Source organism: Patagioenas fasciata, chromosome 20, assembly GCF_037038585.1.
Source record: "Patagioenas fasciata isolate bPatFas1 chromosome 20, bPatFas1.hap1, whole genome shotgun sequence".
Classification (NCBI taxonomy): domain Eukaryota; kingdom Metazoa; phylum Chordata; class Aves; order Columbiformes; family Columbidae; genus Patagioenas; species Patagioenas fasciata.
Genome location: NC_092539.1, coordinates 10626512 through 10643965, shown reverse-complemented (window position 1 = coordinate 10643965; position 17454 = coordinate 10626512). Strand labels below are relative to the sequence as shown.

At 44.6% G+C, this 17454-nt stretch overlaps 1 protein-coding gene across 6 annotated transcripts in view; it reads left to right on the top strand.

Annotated features, from left to right (window-relative positions):
• STRBP (spermatid perinuclear RNA binding protein) overlaps positions 1-17454 on the top strand; it is a 59138-nt gene that overhangs the window by 197 nt on the left and 41487 nt on the right. For 2 of the 6 annotated variants that reach the window (XM_065854028.2, XM_065854026.2), the window contains exon 1: positions 45-156. The exons of 1 other annotated variant lie outside the window; for it this stretch is intronic. The gene's annotated coding sequence lies outside the window, so the exon portion shown is untranslated. Of the gene's footprint in view, positions 1-43; positions 157-454; positions 527-10421; positions 10661-17454 lie in introns of those variants that run through there. 3 more of the 6 variants (XM_071817383.1, XM_065854029.2, XM_071817384.1) reach the window with 3 other exon arrangements.

Here is a 17454-nt window from a genome sequence, read left to right as displayed (position 1 = left end):
GGCGGGCTCACGTTGCCCGGCAGCCCCAGCCTATGGGGGCGCTGGGCGCTGTCACGTGCCGGAGCCCCGCTCGCCGCTGCGGAGCCGGAGGAGCCGGACGGGGCCACGGAGCCGGGACGGGGCCGGGGGGCTGCGCCGGGGCCGGCGGCGAGCGGGGTGAGGCGGGCGAGCGGCCGCGCTGGCGGCGGGGAGGGGTCGGGGCGGCAGACAGCTCTCCCTGCGCGTCCCGGAGGGGAGGCGGGCGCCGGGCACCGCTCCTCCCACTGCACCGGGCACTGCGGGCAGGAGGCAAGGGCAGGACACGGCGCGGGGGGCGGTGCGGGGGATGGGAGGCGGTGCGGGAGCGGGGGGCGCTGCTGCGCGCGCGGAGGGGCGCGGCTGCCGTTGGAGCCGTTGAGGCGGGCGGGGGGCGGGGGGGCTCCGGCGCCCGGAGGGGCCGCCGGCCCGCGGGCGGGGGCGGATATGGGCACTCGGCGCCGCGCTGCGCGCAGGCGGCCGCTCCTCCGTACCTGTCCAGGGCGCGCAGGTGTGTGCGGGCGGCGCTGCGGCCGGGACGGGCGGAGGGGGAGGGAGATCGGGAGGTGAGTGCGGGGCGCGGGTCCCCGGGCGGCAGCGCCAGGTGCGGGTGTGACCCGGCGGCCATGGCTCACCCGGGAGCGCTCCGGACCCGCCTCTGGAGCAGCGGTGTTCCCGGAGCCCGGCACTGTCCCTCTGGTACCTTCACAGGCTTCCTGGCTGGGAGGAAAGAAATCGAAAAATTATCGGTGTTTTGGTTCTTTTTTCTCTTTCACTCTGGATTTGCTCTGCACTGGATTTTGTTAATCATTAACCCACTATTCTTTTCTGCAAGTGATAACTTTAGAAGGATAACTGAGGAGTCGTGTTCAGGCTACTAAGTAGAGCAAAACTTGAGTTCTGAATCAAAACAGAAATATGCATTATCTAACTAAATGTCTTATTATTTATTTACATGGCTCTGACAATGGTTCTGTGTGATTTACGGAAAGTAAGAATAAAATGTCCTGCTCCAGAGAGCGTGCATTCCAAATGGGTTGTACAGAGTACAGCAGGACGAAAAATTTATAACATGGGGGGTCCTGGATGTGTCTGGATTTTATTTTTGTGAACTGTGTGCTGTAGTTTGTTAACGTTTTGTAAAAGTTTTGTCATACTTTGTCCTGAAAGCTTAGAAATTCAAAGTGTGGTTAAAGTAAAGAAAGACTTAAGTGGGCATTGTTGTCAGGAACATAAGGTATTTCAAGTCTCCAGTTCCAAAAAATGTTTGCACAACTTTAATTTAAATTAAAATAGCTGGGCTATTTAAATTAAAATAGTTGTGTGTTCTAGTGAGCATTCGAAACCTGCCCTTCTAGGGTAAAGACAGAAAATGGAAATAACTCCATTCATGCAGAATAATCTAACGTTCTTGGAAAGAATGGAGAAGGACTGTTTGCAAAACTTGGGCTTATGTTAGTTTATTTTTAAAGATATGGTAACCGTTTTTGAGATACCCAAAGGAAGCAACCGTGGAGGCAGAAGAGGGCCTGATGTTTGCAGGAAGATGGAAAAGTGTCGCCTCTACTTGGAGAGGAGGCCTTAAAACCCGAACTTGTGGAGCGGGAAGGGAGGAGGGTCCCACAGCGTCTCCATTGAGTTTGTATTGCCCTGTTCCTTCATATGCACAGCGTTTCCAAGAATGTAGATAGTCCACCCCTTGGATGGGCCATCAGACATTGCAGCAGATGGGTTGTAGTTATCTCCTGCCAGACTAGAGATGAAGAAGAAATCCCTGTCAGGCTGTGGAGCCTGGAGCTATTGTTACATTCTTGGTAGTTTGGGGGCAGTTGGACCTGCCGCTGGAAGTTCTTGGCATGTGTCCTGTTCTCTCTGGAACTTTCCAATCATTTTTCTGTGCTTCGTGTTCGTGGAGAATGGAAGAGAATGGGTAAGGATTGCTGGTAGTGAGGGCTTCATGCCCAAAGTTCAGAAGCACATGAGAAGAGTAAGCAAATGGAAAGCTACAGCAGAGATGGCAAAAGGCACGGCTTGCCTGAACATTGGAGAAGCAGCTTAAACTCTGGTGGATGTGCAGGTGTTGGTGACCTGTCTTTCTGACTTGTGTTGGTTTTTTTCTGTGAGTGTTCAGTAACGTGATGCTGAAGGTTGCAGAGCTCTCTTCTTTTGAAGGCCCTCAGTTAAGGTTCCTCAAAGGCCTGTGTGTGGACTGATTTTTTGAACTGTGAAATCCTGTTTGGAAATAAAAAAGTAGTCTAAGCCACCGCTTCATGTTGTGAAAAGCCTCACTGTAGAATTCTAAAAGCTGCGCTTTTTCCACGTTGCTTTGGAAGCAGCTGAACTTTGTAACTTGGCATGTAAATAGAGCTCTTTGAAGAGCAGGTCGGTGGCTGGAAGAGGGGAGAGGGAAGTGCCCTGGCTGCTTCACAAGCTTGTGAGTGCGTAAAAGCCACTGTGAGCGCCCTCATACGCATGGGAGAAGTTTGCAGAGTCTTGTCCTTGGTTGTGGTGATGCCCACACACCTAGAAGTGGCCAACATGTCCAAGTGTAAATGTGAGATGGTAAAAAAGCAGCAGTTTGTGTATTTCTATGGACTGAGCTGGGGGCGGCTGAGGAAGGCACCTGGAATGTGTTGGTCATCGCAGGGAGATGCTTGGAGAGCTGGAGTGCCCAGAGGTTTGAGCTGTGCCTCGCTGGGCTGGCTCTGAGCAAGCTGGGCTTTGTGGCGAGTCCAGCTGTGCTGGTGGAGAACTCCAGCTTAGCGTCCTGACTTCTGTAACTTGCTTTGTATCGAGCTTGGCGGGAGGACTTTTCTGTTCTAACAACATACACATGAGGAGCACTTGGCTGATATACCGTCCTGGATTTGCTATAAACGGAGCAGTATTGGCAAGTAGAGGTTACTGCTGTATATGCTGCAGTGACGAAATTAAAAGGAAAATTCCTGTTATAGATTTAAATAGCAGAAAAACACAGGTCTCAAACATTTCTGTAGAAACCATAGTTTGAGTATGTTTGTACTCAAAGCGTGATTCAACAAATGAAAACTTTGTACTTCATGTTTAAGGAAGTCAAAACCTAACCTGCTCTACCTGAATATATTTGCTTGTATTTTTTTTAATGAAAGTGATGATTAATACAAGCTACAAGACCAGAGACAATATTATTTCAGTTGTACTTCTGCATTTCTTGGCACTTGTGTAGTTTTTCCTCCTTACATGCGAGTCTTTGACGAGCGCCGATGGCAGTACAGATAGCGGCGCATACACTGTCAGCTCACAGCGGGACAGTGCTGCTCTGTAACTTCTTCGAAAACCTTAATTTGTGTCCCTTTAACAAAAAGCACGCATAGGAATTCTTACGAATGAGTTAACATGAGCTTCTCACACTTTGGATTTCTGGACTTCCCTTTGTAGCTGAGTTACTTTATGTTTCTGGTCCTCTAAATGTGATGGAAGGGAAGAGGACTGAGAATTCTTGGGTGCCACTCCATGTTGGTCTGTTGCCCTGTACTTCAGATGGCTTTGCAGTGCATTAATTAATTTCATTAATTTCCCCTGTGGTATAGGAATATAGGCAAGGTGCTGGTTATATGAGAAACATAAGGAAAAATACAGAGTACCTCACTTGTGCTGTTACTGAAAGGTACATAGACCATGGTACTGGCTGCTCTGTCCTGCTGGTTAAACCCAGGAACTCTGGGGCTAATCCGGTGTGTGGATTTTCATATTTGCAGGTTGGCTTCTCAAGCAGTAAAGGCCGTGGATTATTAAACCCATGCCCTTGTTTTACTTCACTGGTTTCTCTGTAGCTATGCAAAATGTTATCATTCTTTTGTAGTCAAATATTTTCATAACATGCTGGTAAATAAAAGATGTAAATGGATGTTGAAGAGGAATAATCTTATGAAATCCGGTTGCTAAGTCATTGTAGGGGATCTCTTGGATTGTGAAAACGTAAGTGATCCTGCCGTATGGCTTGATTTAAATGAGTTCTCTTAGGTTGTGGTTTGGTGTACTATTTAGGAGCCTCAAGATGCTACTTGTGATTGACATAACAAAATGTAAATTATATGCTGTTTTACTAGTCTCTAATTTATCAGTCATAAGGTTTGTGCACCAATAGTATTAAGCTCTTCTTACAGTAGTGTTTCTCTTTCATGTCATGTCTACATAGGGGAATTAGATTACTCTTAATTGTATGCTTAAAATAAAATTGGGGTGTGTCTGGCATCACAGTAAATTGTGTTTTGCTGCTTCTTGTTCTTGTTGTGGATTTACTTTTAATTGGCTTTATTGAAAAATGGAATGTTTGAGTATCTGGTTGGGAAGAACACTCACAAGATGTCAGAACTCGAAGAAATCTTAGAAAACATAAGTAAGATTTTAGACCTTAAACTTTGATGTAGTTAATGCTGAAGAAGTGAAACACTGATGGAAGCAGAACTTGGCATTTGGCTTGACAGTAAAATGAACTCAATGGGGAGAAACTGGTGTTGCCTCTTAGTATTTTCACTATAGCAGGAGCAGACAAGGACAAGCTGGTTTTAGGGGCTTTGATTTCTCCATTTCCTCTAATTCTTGGGAGGGGAGACACTAAACACATTTCTGGTTTGACTTGTAATACCACAAGCTTGAGAGTCAGTACAGGCTTATGAACATTGGGCCTTGACTGTCTTCAGTATTCTGGGGCGCAGGTGTGATGTGACGAGTGGAAACGGTTCACCCAGGCAGCCTCAACTGAGCTGATTCTGACCCTAAACAAGATCCCCGTGTGTTCCCGGTTCAGCGCAGAGCCGGGACGGGCTCGGGGGGTGAAACTCAGACACAGCGGCCGTGGAGCTGGTTTGGGAACAAGTGCTGCGTGTTTGTAGAAATGAGCTTTGGCAAATCAGTCGCTGTGGAGGCTGAGGAGACGTGAGCCTTGGGAGCAGGGTCCTCAAGAGTAAGTAACCCTGTGGTATCTCTCCTGAATGTCCTCATATTTGCTATTTAAATTCATCAAGGAAAAAAGCCAGCATGCTGCACCCCACTCAATTTAGTTGCCATTGTTGAAATAGGTGACCTCTTAAAAATGCTAGCTGGTATATACCGCAATAATGAAGGTATTTAACTTGAATGGTCTTTTTACAGCCTGCTTAGCAAGTCATTGAATGGCTGTACTAAACATATCACCTGGAAACTGGGTGTAAGCCTACAAGACTGTCAGCTTTTTTTTAAAAAAAAGCTTGTATTAAAAAGAAAAAAGGCATTTGAGCCCTCGGTGCTCTGGAGGTGCTGTGGCTCTGTCCCTGTGTAGTGTGAGCAGAAGAGGTCACCCGGTGTAACCTTATGGAGATAAGATGAATGGGGTTGCGTTGTGGATGTTTTTGCTAACCATAGAAACAAATAACATGTTATCAGTGGATCTGAAAATGCTGACTAATGTGTGTTAACATTTAATCAATTTTGGAGTTGCATTTGAATACCAGCCCTTTCTGTGGTGTTAATTGTCGGGCCCAAGCCTGGCTTGGTGGCTGGCTCTGTGGTGATGTTCCCAGACATGGATTCCCCAGCATGAAGACAGGAAGAGAAGTCAGTCATCCATTGCTGTGGTTTGATGCTTCTGGGCTGCAGAGGCAGCTCTTTGTATATGGGAACTTGCTCTTTTTCTGTGCTTGTGGGGTGCTGTAGTTTGCTCTCTGACCCTCTGTGGGGTTAGTACTTTTTTCCTTACCTACTTTTCTTGATTTCTGCATGTATAATATAGCAAATTTGGAATATTTGCTGGAACGGAAAAGCCTCTGGAATAGAAGGGGAGCTGCAGTGCAGTGTGTGTGTGTGTGTGTGTGTGTGTGTGTGTGTGTGTGTTCAGGGAGTGAGGTGCTGGAGAACACGCACAGCCCTGGAGAACTGGGGCTGTGCTGTGGTGAGCAGGGAACGTGGAGCTCGGGGGAGGCAGCTGAAAGGAAGGGCTTGCAAGGAATCTGTAAAGCATGGTATGGAAGACTATAAAGTGCTTGTAGAGAAAATGGAGGATTGGAAGGCACCCATAGAAATCTGGCAAGTGTTTAACCCCATCATACAATATATTGTGGTAGTTCTGCACCCCAGAGCCAAGCCTGACCAACTTGAGAGTAGATTAGTAAGAGAGATTTCAGGTTGAATTGTACTTTACTATGGAGGTGGAGTTTAGGAACCTGACTAGCTAATTTTTTTTTAATTATTTTTTATGTAGAGACATAGAAATTGTCCCTAGGTGGGTCTTCTGTCAATGTGGATTAGCAATACTTCAGATTAATGTTAGTTACGTAACTCCTCACCCTGAAATAAAGAGAGGGAAAAATCTGTATGGTCTCAGTTCTTGGCTTCTGCATTTCCTTTCCTGAACAATAAATGCAGTAAGAACTGGAGATTGTTTTTTCCTTAAGTAAACCAGACTGAAATCCTACCTGAGAACCTATTGGAGCTGGCAGCTGCACTCAAACTGCAGTGAAGGAGCTTGGGCTCATCTTATTTCCCTCGTGAAGACTTTTGCTATTGCTGGACTCAGAAATGAGATCTCAAGATGTCATCTCCGATACCTGCTGGAGCTATTTTGTAAATGCAGATGGTACAGACACTTAGAACATTTGGAATTCTACTCCACTTCCAATCCTAATGTCTTTCCCTTTACTCTCCCAGCTGGTTTAACTCTGCAGAAGATGAGAGGAAAAATAAATGCCCAAGAAATGATTTCTCCCCACCTCTGCTTTGAAGAATGCCTTCCCATGGCATAGATTCTTAGTGATTGTCATCTTCTCAGAGAGCTAGAAGTGTTTAGTAAGCAGCTGTTCGATGTCCCAATGCTTCATGATCTCTTGATTTGATGTCTTGATAATTTGACGCAACAAATAGATTAGGGCTTCTTTGGTTACTCAGCCATGCCGTCCAAGTCTTTAATCATATAAAAACATTATTTGTTTCTTTAAAGTAATCATTCCATGTCTGACGTTCCTCTATAATGACCTGAAATGTTGTTCTCTCTTATAAAATTGTTATTTTAAACCCAGTAATAAATGTGCTGTGGTAGATAGGGTGGCAAGTGTTCCAGGAAAGGCAAATCCTGGGAAGGGGAGGGGGAGACCAGGCTGAGAACTTCTTTGCTTCTGGTGGGTGAGGGTGGAATTGGTGGCTGCCAATAATATGAGCTCAGAGAAGAAGCTCGTTCTGGCGGAGCCCACATCTGCACACACCTCCTCATCTCTACAGATGGCCAGGAGGCTGAAGAGAGAACACAGTTGGCTAAATTTGTGTGAGAGAAAAGAATCATGACTCCCACCTTGGAGGCAAACGAGAACCTCCTGGAACCGGGATATTTTTGACAATTAAAAGAATTTGGTTGGATTTTCAATCTTAGTAAGATAGGTGAAACCTGACACAGTTTGTAATTGCTGTTTTTTATATATATATATATATGTACATATATTTATTACTTTGTACTAAGAGATGGTTGGCTGGAACTGTACTCTTTATTCCTTCAAAACTAGCCCGCTGAGGAGTAAATTTGATCTAGAAGTCTTCTTTGCATGCTTATGCTTTAACAACTTGTAAGATACTTTTCCACTCCAGATTTCACAGTACTTCACATTTTAGAAAAAACAGCTGTCACCATGTAAATAGTGATGGTACTATTTGAATCAATCATGAGAAAAGGCACAGAAAGAAAAGCAAAATGTTTTTGTCTTTGTGTTTCTTTTTTACTAACATTAGTGTGGGAACAAGATTGTCTTGCAAGCTTATTATTTCCATGCAGTCTGCTTTATCTTTTGGGGGAAATCAGTCATTTTCCTTTTGTTGGCCCATGAGATAAAGGATATTGTTTAAAGCAGGTAGTTGGGAGTCAGCATTATATAAGTAATGAACTCTTGACCAAAAATCTATTTTTGTGGATGTGGCCTCATGTAATAAACCAATAATAAGAGCAGTTTACAAAGTAAATCTTTGGCAGTTCTCTGATTAAACCGTGTTCTTTGTGGGCAGGGGTTGAATACCAGATATTCCTGAATTGTGACTCTATATATTGTTCCCCTCCATCCCAAACACTGAAGAACCTGCAACTGGAGAGTTCCTCACCCTTTTAAAAACAAACGAGCGATGTTGTTTAACTTCTTGCTGTGGGTCAGGAGCCTGAGCTTCACGCCAAGTTTGTGTGAAACAAAGCAAGGCTGCAGAGTTAGGAGCAATCTCCTGCAAAGAACGCTCATATGGAACTGCTGGTAAAGCCACAGCTGCTGAGGCACTGTGACATTAAAGCAGACTCTTGAAAGAGAAATGAGAAATGGCCTGCCTTGAACATTCTTTAATAAATTACAGTTCTTGGTTGAAAAACTTAGCAAGTGCCTAGGTGCAGTATTTTCTGTTCCTTATTATGGATTCTGGATTAGTGTTAAAATAACCGTGTGTTACAAATGGATCTGTTTTCTCTATGCAGTTGGATAGTAACATACCTCTGTTTTGGTTCCTGTTGAGATGCTTCCAAGTGTGCTTTTAGTACTGCAATATAAGTGTAGTGTCATTGTCATAACAGCATTCCACCCGGGTGAGGAGTTGCAGCAGCACCGTGCGGAGACGTGGTCGATCTCTCCCGTCCAGGATGATGTTGGTCATCCTTCCAGCACCACGTCTGCAGAGCTTTCCGTGATGGCTGTGTCGAGTCCCGTGAAATTCTGGAGTGGAACAATATACTGAAATAGTATTAAGGGTAAAGGGGATTCAGAAGAGTTTGCAGAGAAACAGGCAAATATAGAGTTGAGCTGAGCTGATTGGGATCAATGAGTTGCCCAGTGAGGTAAGAGAATCCAGCTGAAACTGTCAAATATTCCTTCAGCATTTGGAGTATCCATTTACTGATGCTTCTGCAGTTACTGCAGGGCTTGAATATCCTTGTACTGGTGCTTCTGCAGTTGCTGTAGAAACTGTTGGCTCGGGCTGTCTCCTTGCAGTTCTCCTCCAGAGCAAGAACTGTTCGAGGAGAGCTTGGCTGGGCTTGGGACTCGGTGGTACGTTTATTGTTTTCCTTCACGCTGCTATCTGTAATCTTTATTTTAACTTAAATCGCTTAGCTAACTTATTTTCTTTTGCTTTTAAATGTTTGATCTGTATGTGGTACTTGCAGTGAGGCGGTTCTCTTGTGGCAGAACAAAGACTTGCTTTCTATTTGCACTGGCCACGACTGATTTGCAGTAGTCGACTGGTTTTACTGCCAGTTTTAGCAGGTGCACCTTGTCTCAAGGAGTTCTCTTTCCCCTCACCCAGTACAGTAGCAAGTCTCATGCACAATACATAGATTGAATGTTGGTTGAGAGCTGAGAAGTGCTGGGTAGCTTTTAGGCCTCTCTCTCTTGTTTATCTGCTGTTCAGGAGACAGAATTGCTTGTCTGGAGATCTAAATATCCAGGATGTGTGTAGGCCAAGGGATGCAGTACGTGTTTGTTACGTGTGCGTTTGCTTCTCTTTTGTTGGTTCCCTAGGAGCCTAACAAAAGAGGGGTTTAGAAGGAGAAAACCAGTATAATCAATGGGGAGGAAAAGTGGCAGTTTGGCAGAGCCGGGGTTGCCGTATGGAAGCACACGCTGCGGTCTGCTCGGTGCCCCTGCTGAGTGAGCTGCTGTTGGCGGCTGGAGCTTGGTGTGGAGATGGAGGAGGTTTGTTTGATGAAGATGAAGGAGGTTTGTGTGAGCTGTGGCTGGGTACCGGCAGGGGAGCGGTGACACACGCACTGCTGGTCACCCCGGAGTTGCCTGTTTCTTTCTGATTTCTAAGGCAGATGCTTTCTGCCCCTCCATCTGTTTCGGTGCGTTTTGGGTGTTCAGGATGACTACACAGTATCTGGTGTGAAGGCTGTTTTCTTTTGACTGGTTGATTTGTTGTTGTTTTAAGAGAGAGAGAGGAGTGAACTCCCTTATCTTCCATAACCTGCTCCTCTGCCATGTAGAGCTTTAAAAATGTCAAGTGGCAAAGACAATTGCCTTTGTTTTTTTCTTTAAAACCAAACAGTAGGCTAAAATTTGTCCAGAGTGAGAAGCTCAGTGCTGAGGAGTGGCCTGCTCCGAAAATGGGGCCGCAGAACTTCCTCTTGTGCAGAATGGCTCAGATCCCTTGTCCCAGAATGGCTGGTGTCCTGAAATGTTCTGATTTTTCTGGCTCCTGTTCTTCCTGAGAACAGACAGTTTGTGTCCTGCTGCCTAACAAAAGAGGGACTCCATTGTCCTCTTTTGAAAAAGACACGTAAGGTTCCCAAGTCCACATCAGTTTTCCTTTCAAAAGAGTGGAGTGCTCAAAAAATCTGATGCCTGAAAATAGGACACATTCTGAATTAGATTCTTGAGTTTAATCACACCACATTCAGATATTGAATTGCTAATTTGAATCTCATGAATCTACAGGTAATTGTTGTCAAGCATGTACTGTGGAGCTTGCCAGGCTGGCCTGTGAAGGATGGCTCTGGTCCTGCGAGCGAGAGACTGAATGGCAAAAGCGATGCAGCGTCTGTTCCAATCAAAGTGAAGAAGCCTAAGGGAAGGCTGGAAAGCTAGAAAGGGGGTCGAGTCTGTGCTTGGTGTGTACAGGAAATGACAAACTAACTGCTTTTCTGAGTCCTACCACTGATTTACTGTGGCACTGGGTAAGTCACCAAAGTTGCTGGGCAGTGGGGTCTCTTCTGACTGCAGACAGCACAACAGAAGGGGTGTGAAATTCTTCTGTGTGTAGCTGAGCTGTGAGTGGGTTTTTTTGCTAATGAAAGCAGTTGGAGCTTGGTGCTGCAATCGAGATGGAAGAGACCGAGTAATGGTTTTTAGTCTCTGCTGTTACGTCCAGCCCGGAGATTGCAGTGTCCCACAGGTTAGCAAGGGAACAGTGGGTAGTACTGTCTGGTTACCAGTAGATGGAGAAGTAGTTTCCCAGATCTCTTTGGTTTGTAAACTCTGAGCTGTTTCATTCAATTTATTGTTCATGGTGTTGCAAAAAGCCTCAATCTCGAGTGGCTGCAGAGACAACGCTGATGAACTCGCAGGGGCTGGCGGTGTCTTCCACAAAACAGCCGGGTGACACCTGCCCACTTTGCTGGGTGTCTGGTTATAGTATTTAAGAATGAGATCAGAGCACCTAGAAATGCGATATATTCTCCCCATAGTAAATGGAAAAAACTTACCACAAGCACGTTGAACTAATACAGTTGTGTGAGTGGTTCTATTCAGCAAACTATGCTTATTCTCCAATGGAGATAACTTTGATTCCTCTATCAGCTTTTAATTTTCATGGGTATGTTCCAAGATAAAAAAAGACTACTTAAGTTCTGTTCTTAGCACAGGGATAAATGGAATGTCTCTGTCACTTGTCTGAAACCATGTGTTGAAAGGCATGATTTCTTTTCCTAACAGTTTTGCAGAGTAATAGGACAGAATATGATTTGGATTAGAGAGGACACATGCTGGGTCAGTTTAAAGCCTGCCAAGTTTTAATTTGCAATTTCTAGAAAATTTAGAGCAGAAACATCTGAGTGCCTGCAGAAATCATCATTCTAAATTTAACTTGTGGATTTTGTCTCGGTGAAGCGTGAAAGTGCCTGGTAGTATTTGCCCACTGAATTTCGGGGACAACGTCTTCTTGTGTCCAGGGTCTGCACTGGTGGTTCGGGTGTCGTCTTCCTGGTCCTGCAGTGTAGGAGCTGTAAATGTTTCAGAGCGAAATGCCAAGAGTAGAAGTGTCAGCTGGCTGTGACGGCATCCTTTCTGTTTCTCTCAGAACAAGCAAAAAGCCTTTGGAAGAATATTCTTTCACCTTGTTGTTGTTGTTTTCTTTAACATATTTCTGTAGTTCGTTAGTGATGAACTAACGTATTGAAATGGTTCTCGGTGGCCCCTGCCTGCTCTGTTGCAGTAAGCGTAGGAGTTTCCAAATATCACGGAGAATGCCGAATACAGAGACTTTGTCTTCACGATAGACGAGCTATGCAGAGCAAATAGAACTCAGAAAACAACAGAAGCAAATGCTCTTTCAGTGAACAAAGCAACACATTTATGTACTTTTCTTTAAAAGCATTTTTCTCATGAACACAAAAGTTTCAGTTTTAGAGTTGGATTTTGTTTGAACTGTGGATTAAGCTTGGTTGATGGCATTATAATCTGACATACTTTTACCTCTAAAAGTATAGTTTTAGACTGTAAAAAACAAGCAGGATTTTTGTGCCGACAAGAGCAGAATTAGGTGTTCTTGTTCGTAATGATGGTGGTGTGATATGGACACAGATTTACACAGGTGGCTAAGCAAAGAACAGAAATGTCCAGACTCTAATCCAGCTTCCTCATAACTTCCCACTGAAGGATGAAAGGTTTGATACATCCCACTGTCCGGTTGAGGAGAATACCATCCATTTGAATAGCAGCTGGTTTTATTTCTGGCTTTGACCCTGCTCCCACCCTGGCACTTTGTGGTTTTCCAAGAGCACCTTTTGAAAAATAAAATAAAATAAATGCCATCGATGTTGCTTTCAGGAGCAGCAGATTTCCTGTTATCGGGGAACTGAAGTGGCTAGACACAAAACACAAGTTAATGGCCCCAAATAAACTAAGGTTGATTGTTTTTCTCTAGTCTTTCCCCTGGTAGTAATTTCAAGTGTTACTTTTAGCAACTGTAGTGTATGAAGTGAGCTTTGGGGAGAAAGTGAGATTTTTGTTGTTGTAAATCGATCTCCCAGCAAAGCTGAGAGCATTTTGAATGCTGCTATTGATTGCACCGTCTGTTTGTTTCCCTCGGAGGAAACCGGGTTTGCAGCCGCTTGCCGTCCCGCGCTGGTTTTGCCGTCCTGCCGGGAGCCTCGGTGTCGGCCTCCAGCTCGCTCCGGAGCGGGTTCCTGTGGCTGTGGCCGGTGCGTTGTCCCCAGACGCTGGTGTTGGTCACAGCCTTGTTTGTATTTTGCTGTTTTGGTGCTTAATGCTGATGGGGGAACAAGGTATGATGTGGATTACCTGATCTAAAGAAAACAGTGGCAAGGACTGAGGACGCCTCTGTTAACCAGAGAACTGAAGGTGTCTCACGCTGTTGAGAATCCAGTGGAGATGGCATCGTTATCTATGAAGAGAGATTAAGCTAATTCATAGTCCTATATGAAATTTAAAGAAAAGAGGCTAAACCAATAAAGTTGTATCCATGTTCTTAAAAATGACGTCCAGGTGGGGTTGGCAGATGATCAATGATAGCTTCTTTCCCTCCCCCAGATTTCCAAGGATGAGACTGACAGATGCAACTTGCACTGAGAAATGAATTTTGCAATTTACCTTGTGGTCTGAGCAAGGCCAGCGCCATGGTCGCTGCTGCAGCTGCCATTTCTTCTCTTACACACTGCGCTGTACGAACTGGAGAGAAGAATAACAGATGAGTTTTGCAACTGGAGCTGGCAGATGTGACAGCACACGGATGCAGGGCAGATCTGCTGAAGCAAGAAGATGCTGGATTAAGCCAATTTAAAATATTTTTAGACGCCTACAGTTTTCCAGGGAAATAGGTTTTTTTTATATTAGTTTTGTAAATCCCCAAAAATGTTTAACAGGAAGAAAAAAAAAGTCAGTGAAGCTAGGACTTTCTGCTGCAAAATCTTGTTCAAGACAGAACTTGAGGTCTCTAATGTCAGTTGGACATTAGAGACCTCAAGTTATAACCGACATTAGGTTATCATGCATTTGAAGTAAATACTTGCATTCCGAGGCTGAAAATTGACAGCAGCCAGCACACCCTTCCTTAGGGGATCCCTGTTTCTGTTGCAGGGGCTCTTGCACTATATTCTGAATCATATTCGGTAGCTTCTGCTGACACATAGTATTCCAGTATTTCTGCTATTCGTCTGACTCCAGGTGCTTCCATTAATAACACTGATGCATTGGCGTTGAATAACGTTTTTTTGAAACGTGTGCTTTTTAGAAACAATTCTACTAAAAACCTCTTTTTTGTGTGAATGACTTATAAAATCAATTTCAAGTCAGTGGTGGGAGCGGCTCACTAATGGATGGGCAGGCGGGGTCGTGCAGGGGCTGCGGTGACGCCAGCGGAGCCGCTCGGGTGGCGGGTTGTGGGCGAAGAGGGTTCCCAAAGGGGCGGCTTTTCTTTCCAAAGCAGCCTAAGGTCGTAGTTACAGATTTTGCTTCAGACGCTTCCATGGCATTCCATGTTGTGACACTGAGCTTGGCGCTTCCCTGGAAATAGTAATCTAAGACAAAGGAGGAGAATAGAGAAATTAACTGAAAATAACAGGGCTGGGGGGTGAGAGATGGCAAGAAAAAACCCCTAAAGAAGCTTTTAGTAACCTAGAACCTTTGACAAGATGTTCTTTGACAAAGTAGCCAGTTATACAGGAAGCAAAAAATTAACCTGAATTTGTTCAGTAGTTGTAGTGGAACTAATATAAAAGCCTGATGGAGGATGTGTTACGGGCACAGCGCACAACAGCTCTTTGCACAATACTTGCGAAGTCTCGTGGTCTTCTCTTCCACATCCTTTTAAGTCTTCTCTCTTTAATTAAAAAGTCACTGAGGCAGCAGGACTGCCCTACTGGAAAATGCATTGGAGTGGAGAGTCATGAATGTTTAAACTGGCTGAAGGCAGATGTGCACAGCAGCCAGGGTGCATTTGCAATATTGAAACCGCCAGCTTCTTTACATACTGACATCAGGGGTGAAACTGTTGCTTGAATTTCACCTTTAAGGGTTGCTGGAATTCTAGATGCAAGGATAGCATTTATTCTTAAAAATTATTAATATTTGGAAACTTTATGTAAACATTAGAAAAATGTGAATCTCGCATACAGTGTTTACATGGTATTACTTGTAAGAAAGGATTACTAATTATAACACAGAGGTTTAGGATCCACGTTGCTTTTCTCTTTCATCTTAAAAATTGCCAAGAAATGTATTAGCTTGAAACACGGAAGAGGGAACAGGTAGCAGAGCAAACGTGTTTTGCTGTGTCCTCGTGCGGCTGATGAGAAATGCAAACCACCGAGAGGTGCAGGTCTCGTTTCACTGTAGCCAGCTTGTTTCCCTCTCTCGTGCCCAGCGCAGGGCGGCAGTGCCGCGGTTTCCAGTTTGCAGGCTGGGCACGTGCTGTTGATCATTTCCATGATGCGCCCGTGGCCGCACAGTTCTGTAGAAGACCCATTTTCCTGGTGGAAGAGGGACACCTTGGTGGCCTTTCCCTGTGAGGTTGCATGTGTCAAGTGCAGTCGGTCGGCTGTGGCTCAGGTCAACCTGAGCCTGTGGGATGTGAATCATAGCAGGGAAGAAACTGGGGCACTGCAGCTATTTCAGCTGAGCTGGAGGGTGCTGGAGAAGGAACGTCCCCGTTCTTCAGCGCTTAAACGTTGTGGCTGCTTCCCGCCATGGTCCCGGGGCAAAGCAAACCTCGCAGGTAGGGAATGAGACAGGAGTGATGTGGGCATGGGAAGATCAAGGAGTCCGTGAAGCTTTAGCGTTGGGATGCAAGTGCAGGACGGGGCTGGGAGGGTGAGCTCAGCGCAGCACTAAACTGCACCCTGTGCTTGAGGAGGTACAACTGGGGTTCTGTGATGTAGTTTCAGGCATAGGTCCAGAATTTTGCTTAAACCAGCTTTGTCTCTGGAAAAATAACATTGCAGATGGTGAGTGTCATTTCAGTGTAATGTAATACTTTTCATTAATTTAGTTAATTCTTCATCTGTAAATGAATGTAGTTTGTGTTATGCATTTCACAAGATTGTGAGTGTAGATGTCAGGCGATGACTGCTTCACAGGTGGGTGCGCACTGCCAAGCAGCTTCAGGTTTCTATTGTCCGGTGTAGCCAGAAGAGCAGGAATGCCTATGGTAGGATGTTGCGAGTCAGAAATCATTTTAATGTTCCACAGACACTGAGAATCCAGTGGTGGCTTCTGTCTTGTCTTGAATGAATACTTTGCTATTAATCATTTATGTATTATCTAATCTATGGGTTTTTCTATGGGTTTGTTTTCTTCTTTTTTTTTGTTTAAGATACCTGCCAAGAAGTTCTTCTTCTAAGATGTTTTGTCTTCTGCAGTGCTCAGTTGTACAGGCAATTCTGTTTTGGATCTGACTGGTTGAGCAGGAAATACATTAAACTTTGTCTCTACTCAGTCTTGTACCTTGACACCCATACCAAGACGTGAAGGGATTTTCAGAGTGATTTAATTAGCCTCTGTAGCACTGGCTGGGACTGGTGTGCTGAGTGTTGCGGAGGTGCCAGGGAATATGAGACCATATAAAAATCTGGAGATACATATAAAAAATACCTTGAGGATTGTCGCTGGGCGCTGCTCTGAAGAGGGTGGTGCTGTACCTTCCGTCCTCAGTACTGAGCAGAAGCTTAAATCCTAAAGGAGAAGGATTTCTATTCCTTCCAAAACGATTTCTCTTTGTTATACATAATACTTTGATATCTGCAGTTATTTCTACTAATGTGTATTTCTTCCTGCGGTTGGATCGTGTGGTTCTATCTAAAATACAGCGTTTTCTTCTTCAAAGGATGGTGTATGTGCTCACCTTGTGCCTCCGTGTTCTTTCTTTAACCTTCCTGTCAGGCTGGTGATGATTTCCCCTTAGACCATCTCTTCTTCACCCTCTTTCAGGAGCTAAAAACATGAGGTATATAAATCCTGTATATCCGCCTTCCCTTTTACCTTAATAAATCAGTCAGATATTCCTGAGCACAGGAGCCTTTTCTCAAATTGTTGTGAGGACCGAAGAGGCAGCAGTAATTCTAGGCTCAAGTATTTGTTGTATGAAGTGTAAGAATTTGCCAGAGGAAGCACCTTTCCAGCTTTTAACTGTAGTGTTGTGTTGTAATTATTCATTTGGCTGGAATATTCCAGGCTTCTAGAGGGTAACCCAGATGCAGCTTTGCCAGGAATTGCGTTACTGGGAACATAACAAAACTCTCTGAATATAGAGTCTCCAGGTGAAACTGAATGCTGAGCATATTGTTGGAAACATTCTGAGTCTTATTAAATACGCATCCCAGTGTTACAATTGCACTTCTTTACAGAATGTGTGGTTGTGAGTGACAAGGGTTTCTGCTCATATGAAGAAAGCAGCTCTGTACAGTGTACAGGGAGTTTGGATTTAAAATAGGAAATGCCAGCACAGCAGAAGGTCGGTCACACTTCGCCTGTTTCTCTGCCCCGTACTCCTCACTGAATCCTCAGGAATTGTATTTCTTATCTGTTCCCCTCGCTTTGTTGATACTTATAACATGAGGGAAAACTATTTTGATATTTCTCTGTCAGTTATTTTGACATTAATCAACACTGCAGATCTTGTTTTGTTTGGTGTCTGGGTACATCATAAAAAGAGTTGCTGAAAGAGTTCAATTATAATATCGGCCTCTCTGCCAACTGTATTGAGCTGTTCTGAAAAGCGGCTTGTCTTTTCTGACCC